At 40.4% G+C, this 8,065-nt stretch overlaps 1 non-coding gene across 1 annotated transcript; it reads left to right on the forward strand.

Annotated features, from left to right (window-relative positions):
* Window positions 1-2,783: 2,783 nt before the first annotated feature.
* On the forward strand, window positions 2,784-2,890 carry LOC131235779 (small nucleolar RNA R71). The gene has a single exon (XR_009166300.1). It is a non-coding gene; the product is annotated as a small nucleolar RNA R71 (small nucleolar RNA).
* Window positions 2,891-8,065: the final 5,175 nt, after the last annotated feature.

The following is an 8,065-nucleotide window of genomic DNA, read 5'->3' on the forward strand; positions in this document are numbered from 1 at the left end:
TGGACGTAGGTTAGAGATAAGATCGATTTTTGCCTTATTCACCTCGATTCCTTTGGATGAGATAATATGTCCAAGGACAATTCCCTAATGAACCATGAAATGACACTTCTTCCAATTAAGTACCAAGTTTTTTTCTTCATATTTTTTCAACACACATTTAAGACTTTCTAAGCACTCGCTGAAAGATGGACCGAAGATAGAGAAATCGTCCATGAAGACCTCTAGATATTACCCCACCATGTCAGAAAAGATACTCATCATACATCGCTAAAAGGTGGTAGGGGCATTACATAGTCCGAATGGCATCCTTTGGTAAGCAAAGGTGCCATAGGGACATGTAAATGTGGTCTTTTCCTGAGCTTTAGGGGCTATCTCTATCTGATTGTAGCTCGAATACCCGTCAAGGAAACAGTAATAAGAATGACCAGCTAACCTTTCCAAGATCTGATCAATCAAGGGTAAAGGAAAGTGGTCCTTCCTCGTAATGGTATTCAACTTCTTATAGTCAATGTACACTCTCCAACCAGTAGTAACTCTAGTTAGAATGAGTTCATTATTAGCAGTGGCTACAATGATGATCTCAGACTTCTTAGGAACCACCTAAGTTGGACTCATCCATTGACTATCGGATATAGGGTATATGATACCCACATCCAATAGTTTAAGAACCTCGGCCTTAACCACTTCCTTCATGTTTGGATTTAGTTTATGTTGTGATTGTCGAGCAGCCTTTGCATTATCCTCAAGATAAATGCGGTAAGTACAAATCGAGGGGTCAATTCTCTTGATCTCCGAATCATCCATCCAAGGGTTCCCTTATGCTCAATAAGAGTAGATATGAGCATACTCTCTTGTTCTTTCTCAAGGTGGGTAGAAATCACCACCGAGTATGTCTCATCTTGACCTAAATATGCATATTTCAAATTAAAGGGCAAAGGTTTTAGGTCAAGCTTCCGTGGCTTAAGGTTAGATGGTAGAGGCACTTCATCAGTTTATGGCAACTCTTCAAATTATGGCCTCCACCAGTTAACTTCAAGTACCGGCGCAACATCAAGCATGACACACATCTCCTTAATCATATCATCATCAAAATCATAGGAGTGGGCCAGGCACGTCTTTAGAGGGTCAGAGGATAAGGTAAAGGCTATCCTATCTTCCACAAAAGTATCAATCATATTAATGTCATGGAAATCGTCATCATCCTCTAACTGTTTTCCTGTGTTGAAAACGATATTCATTTCTAATGTCATATTCCCAAAAGACATACTCATGACACCATTCTTGCAATTGATAATTACATTTGAGGTGGCGAGGAATGGGTGACTAAGAATGACGAGAATCTAAGTGCTCATGTTACCGATGGTTTCGGTATCCAGGATGATAAAATCTAAAGGGTAATAAAATCTATCGATCTGGACCAATACATCCTCAATTATCCCGCTTGGTACATGAATAGAGTGATTAGCAAGTTATAGTGTGGTTAGGGTGGGTTTTAATTCACCCATACCTGACTGTTTATATACTGAGTAGGGAATCAGATTGACGCTTGCTCTTAAGTCAAGAAGTGCATGCTCAATTCGATAGTCCTCGATTACACATGATATGGTTGGGCTACCGGGATCTTTAAATTTTTGCGGCACATCTTGCTTTAGGATGGCACTTACTTTCTCAGTCAAGAAGATTTTCATTTGAATATTCTGTCTTCTTTTGTTCGTACATAAGTCTTTCAGGAATTTGGCATATGAAGGTATTTGTTTCACGGCATCAAGTAGAGGAATGTTGATCTTCATTTGTTTCAAAACTTCTAGAATATCCTAAGAGTTAGAGAGAGGTTTTGGTGCAACCAACCATTGAGGGAATGGAGCAACCGGCTTCCCTTGAGGTTCCAGTTCTAACTCTGGTGGGGCATGGCTAGATCCATCTTCTTTGTCCACTTCCGAGTCCTTAGGCTTTTCAGCCCTAACCGGAATGGTTTTGTCAATGATCTTCCCACTCCTAAGAGTGGTGATGGATTTATCTTGCTCCATCTGATTTGAAGAGCTGGGGTCGCTAACTTCATATTGTAATTTAGGATTGGGAAGAGGTTGAGCTGGGAAGCTCCCCTTGTTCCCAATCATATTTTCAGCCTTAAGTCCTTGTATCGCTTTTTGTAAGGTCTTGAAAGGCTTGTAGCATACCTGATTGAAAAGCTCTTGCTTTTGAAAGTGTTTTAGAACCGAATCCTCTTGAGGTTTCTCTTGAATTGGAATTTGATTTAGGGAACCTTGAGGTGTAGCAGTTTGTCCATTCCTCCAACTGAAGTTTGAATGATTTCTCTAACCAGGATTATATGTGTTAGAGGTGGGCCCACTGAAAGGTCTTTGGTAATTACTTATGGCATTAGATTGCTCATTCAATACCTCTTGAAAGGTAGATATAGTTGGGCAATTTTCAGTAGTGTGAATGTTGCAACCCCAAATACTGCAAACAATTTCCTTAGATTCATCCTTCTTTAATTTCATGGCCTCGAGTTTCCTGGTAAGATTAGCTACTTTAGCATTGATATTTCATCCTCTTTCAGGAGATACATTCCTCCTCTCTCCTTGGAATGAGTCAGCCTAAACGTAGCACTTGGTCTAGGGGAGATGTCTCATGATTGTGTGTTCTCAACAAGCTTATCAAAGTAGTCCCACACCTCATCGACACCTTTATTCCTAAACTTCCCATTACACATCGTCTCGACTAATTGGCACATGGGAGATGCCAGTCCATCATAGAAAAAGTTCGTGATGCACCACGTTTCAAAACCATGTTGTGGGCATGAACTGATAAAATCCTTGAACCGCTCCCAACATTGGAAGAATATTTCATCTTCCCTTTGGACGAAGTTCATGATCGACTTCCTAAGGGTGTTCGTCTTATGGTATGGGAAAATTTTCTTGATGAACTCCCTTGTTATGTCATTCCATCTGCCAATAGATCGAGGACGTAGTGAATGTAACCACGTCTTAGCTTTCTCTTTCAAAGAAAAGGGAAAGAGTTTCAACCTGACCGTGTCATCAGACACGTTAGGAAAGTATAAAGTAGCTATAATCTCATCAAACTCTTTTAGATGTAAATATGGATTTTCTGACTCAAGCCCATGAAATTTAGGAAGGAGTTAGATCACCCTTGGCTTGATATCCATGTGTCTTGTATTCTCAGGAAAAACCATGCATGAAGGCGTACTCACCCATGCCGGTTGTAAATAATCTTATAAAGTACGAGGCGGGGGTGCTTGCTGCACCTCATTCTCATCCTGGATGTCCTCCACCCTAGGTTGTGGTAGAAGAGGTTATTTTCAGCGATCACTTCAATTAACTCAGGGGATCTTAAGCGGTGTCTAGTCCTGCGATGGATAGTCAACCCCTCAACCAATCCTCCTTAAGTCAAAAAACGCTGAGTACTGTTACGAACCCACTTGGGCATGAAACACTCGCAGCCCTCAATTCAGATTCTAAACCTAAACCTAAAAGAAAGAAAGGAAATAAAAATCTAGAAAGAAAGAGAGGGTTGGAAAGAAGTTATCAGATTGTAGTCCTTAAGTTAAAAGCCTGCAAAATAGACCAAATCAAGTTAGTTTCTAAAAATAGAAAGTTCCTAAAACTTAAAATAGAAAGTAAACTAGTTTTTTTTAAAAAAAGAAAAACTTCTAAAAGGGAAAATAGAAAGTTTCTAAAAACAAATTAGGAAAGTTCTAAGCCTAAAATAGAAAGTAAGTTAGTTTCTAAATTAAAAGAAATCCAAGAATTAGAAAATTTCTAAAAATAAAACCTTAGCTCTAAAAATAGGAAAAGTAAAGAAATTAGAAAGAGATTACCAAATTATAAGTTTCTATCTCAGGATCCTACAAAACAGGAAAGTTAGGTTAGTTTTTAAAAATCAGAAAAACCTAATCCTAAAAATAAAACCCTAATCTTAAACTAATTCTAAAACTAGTTAATCTCAGAAAAACGTAACCATCAGTCCCCGGCAACAACGCCAAAAACTTGTTCACACCCCAAGTATAGGGTTGTGATGTAGTAATAATCTCGATAAGACCGAGGTCGAATCTACAGGGACTGAACCTTTTATGTAATATGAAAGTAACTAGAACTAGTACTAAAAGAAGATTAAATCTAAATCAAGTGAATATGAGGGAATAATGGTGAAATATTACTCTAAAACTTGTAAATTCAAAGGTAGGAAACTAGGGATTTGGATGATCCACTTGTAGAGATCAGGGAGATCTACGCTTGACTCATAAACTCAACTGGACTTCGAGTCCCATCTTCATCCAGTTGGAAGATATATCGCTAAAACTCAATCTAAACTTCCTTTGATCTAGTTTACAAAGAGATGAAAGATATGAGAATTAGAGTTGATTCCATCACAAAACCATGCCCATGAGACAAAGTAAACAACAGAACTAAACCAATCCACAACCAAACTAAAAGATATATGAATGTTAGGAAGGATTCCATCATCCAACCATGTCCAAGGGGCAATGGTGAACAACAAGGCTTCTTAACTTCACAATCAAAATAATGAAAAGGAAATACTCAAAGCCATCGCAGATCTATTGTAATTTCAGTCACAACAAACCATTAAAAACTGAAAGAATTCTTAATAATCAAACTATAATCAAAATTAGTTCATAACATGAATCATGCCTGTAAAACACTACCCATCACACCACAAACTTCACCTCTTAGCCCTAGCTAAGAGGTTTAGCTTAACATGACTAGGCTAGCACTCTCAAAAATTGTAAGAAAAACAACAAAACAAGCAAAAATTCTTAATCTCTCTCTCTCTCTCTCTCTCTCTCTCTCTCTCTCTCTCTTTCTTCTCAGACGTCCAAAGATTGGATGCTCTCTCCACGTCTCTCTCCCTCCTCTATAGGAAATTCTAGTCGATGGCTCCATGTAGAGCTGAAGTCGGTGCATAGAGAGGTGGACAACTGTTACGCATACCAGTTGGGGTGAAGACTTACGCAGTCACAATCTCGTGTGCGTACCGAAACATGTTTTAGCAAAAATAGAGATCGGACGCGGGATCCACTCTAGTCAGACTCCGTAGGCGTGGTTGGCCCCACCTTAGGATGGTTTTAGACGGCCAGGATTGTCGGACTGATCCTGGCCACGACTGTGAAATGGCCAAGATCGGCTAGGTCTCGGACGCAGTGTAAATAGGCCCCAAACCTGAAAATCGGATTCACAGGAATCTCGATCGCCGACAGCCTCCGTAGTACCCCATTCTCGCCTCCCAACGTCCATATGCCAGGTTCCGATCCTGGGATCCTACAAGAAGGATTTTTTTCCAACGTACATTTATCTCGTAAGAAGCATAACCACAAGCTTACCCAAAACACAAAAGCAACATCATCATCACATATCCACTAATATAAACTTTGAATACAATGCTGAAAGGGAAATACATATGTCAAAATAAAATCAAAGCCCCAAAAGACAGCTGCACGCTCCAAGCTTAACGCCGCTGCGACCAACGTCACCTGCACGCATCTATCGTACATAAGTTTATAGAAAGCTTAGAGGATGGTGAAAGTGTGTGCGCAAGATAAGTGTCAAGCACACAAATACAACGTCATAATCATACAATGTCAGAAATACTTGTAAGATCATGAATCATATGATATCAGAGTAAGCGAAATTACTGACAAGTCCAAGAGTCATACAATATCAAAGTATGCAATACAGATCAGTTACGCAAATGAGGAGTCATAGAGAGCCTAATATCAGATGTCGAGGGTACAATGCAATATGTAAATCCTGCTAAGTCCGTCTAGGCCATATAAGTAAGGAAAACATAACAACCCAAAATGTCATATGCTTGTGGATGCAATATGCGATACGAATGAAATGACCAAGCTGGAGTGTGAGGTCGGGATGATAATACGTAGTATCGCAGGCTACAGGGTCCATCACAAGAGACTTCTATCTAAACCAGGCCCATACCTAGATTTGGATAGTCAGACTTAATATGGTAAACTCTTGATCTCAGGTTAGTCACGCGCCCAACCGAAATCCTGGCCATGCGAAGGTACATGTAACAAATAGTTGTGCATCACCAGCTCGAGTGGATAGTAAATGAATGAATGAATTAGTATGCAATTCCTGCTCAGGAAGTCCACATATCAGTACGGTTTCTCTCTGGGATCATCACCGGGGTCTAGTACACTCTACATGCAAATCGTCGCCCACTAACACGCGACCATGCAAGTGGAAGAGACCTCACTATCCGCCTGACTAGTAGTCAGTCAATATCTACCCGGCACGTCGATAACGGACCCATTCATGAGCTGGTCAAACTCAGCCTAGCTATGCCCCCTTTGCTCGGGCGGGTAAGGCCACACCCCCTCCTAACTGACCATGACATAGTGAGAGATATGGCCTCCTGGTATCTAGCACTCGGGCGCTCATGTATCCACTCGATCTCGACGTTAGGGCATCCTCTAGTACTAAGAGGGTTTAGGGATTTTCACCTAGGGCCATTTATGGCGGCCCGATGCTAGTAATAGATTTTTGGTGTCCCATCTGGCCATCCACGATATGCCCGTGGAGGCTACGACCCTGATGTCGTTAGGGCGTACAGTAATCACAACACACAATGCAAGATGCATGAGTCATACAATCCAGTCATGCATCAATCTTGTGCATACCGTGTGCTCATGTGAGATAACCTCCGCCAATCACGGAGTCTCATAACAACCTGCCTAATGACATATGTAATGGTCAATTATATCTCATAACAAACATGCAGATGATGCGTATGGGCATGTATCATGATGCTATGCTATCACATACTCATAATCGGTATCAATAACTGGCATCGACAATTGACCTCGATAATATGGACATTTAACCAAAATTGCCCCCAAGGAATGGCCTACATAGAGCCTATCATATGGTGGACCCATGGTGTCACGCCTCAAACCTGAAAATTGGATTCACAGGAATTTCGATCGCCGAATCCGGTACCGACTGCCTCCGTAGTACCCCATTCTCGGCTCTCAGCGTCCATATGCTAGATTCCAATCCTGGGATCCTACAAGGAGGATTTTTTTTTTATTATTATTTTTTCAACATACATTTAATTCGTAATAAGCATAACCACAAGTTTACCCAAATCACAAGGCAACATCATCATCATATATCCACTAATATACTCATTTGAGTACAATGTTGAAAGAAAAATACATAAATAAAAAATCAAGCTCCAGAAGACCGTTGCATGCTCCAAGCTCAACATTGCTGCAACCTAACATCACCTGCATGCATTTATCGTGCATAAGCTTATAGAAAGCTTAGAGGGTGGTGTAAGTGTGTGTACAAGGTAAGTGCCAAGTATTCAACATAATCACATCATCATACAATATCGAAAATACTGGTAATCTATAAATCATACAATATCGGAATAAGCTGAAATATTGATAAGATCATGAATTATCAGAGTAAGCAGGAATATTGACAAGATCATACACTAATAAAGTAAGCGAAAATAGGGACAAGTCCATGAGTCAATCAATGTCAGAATACGCAATATAGAACAACTATGCAAATGAGGAATCATAGATAGCCAAATATCAGATGCAGAGGATGCAATACAATATACATTCCTGATGAGTAACACAAATAGCGTCAGCCGTACCTAGACCATATAAATGCAGAGACACAATAACCCAAAATGTCGTATGTCGCGAATGTTATGCAATATGCGATGCGAATGGAATGACCATACTAGAGTGTGAAGTCGGGATGATAGTACGTAGTATCGCAGGCTATGGGGTCCATCACAAGGGACTTCTATCCAAACCAGTCCCATACCTAAATTTGGATAGTCAGACTCAATGTGGTAAACTCCTGATCTCAGGTTAGTCGCGCGCCCCAACCGAAATCCTGGCCATTGCGAAGGCACACGTAACAAATAGTTGCGCACCACCAACCCGAGTGGATAGTGAATGAATGAATGCATGAATGAGTATGCAACTCCTGCTCACTAAATCCACATATTAGTACAGTTCATCTCTGGGATCATCACCGGGGTTTAG

The sequence above is a fragment of the Magnolia sinica genome, chromosome 19, assembly GCF_029962835.1.
Source record: "Magnolia sinica isolate HGM2019 chromosome 19, MsV1, whole genome shotgun sequence".
Taxonomy (NCBI): domain Eukaryota; kingdom Viridiplantae; phylum Streptophyta; class Magnoliopsida; order Magnoliales; family Magnoliaceae; genus Magnolia; species Magnolia sinica.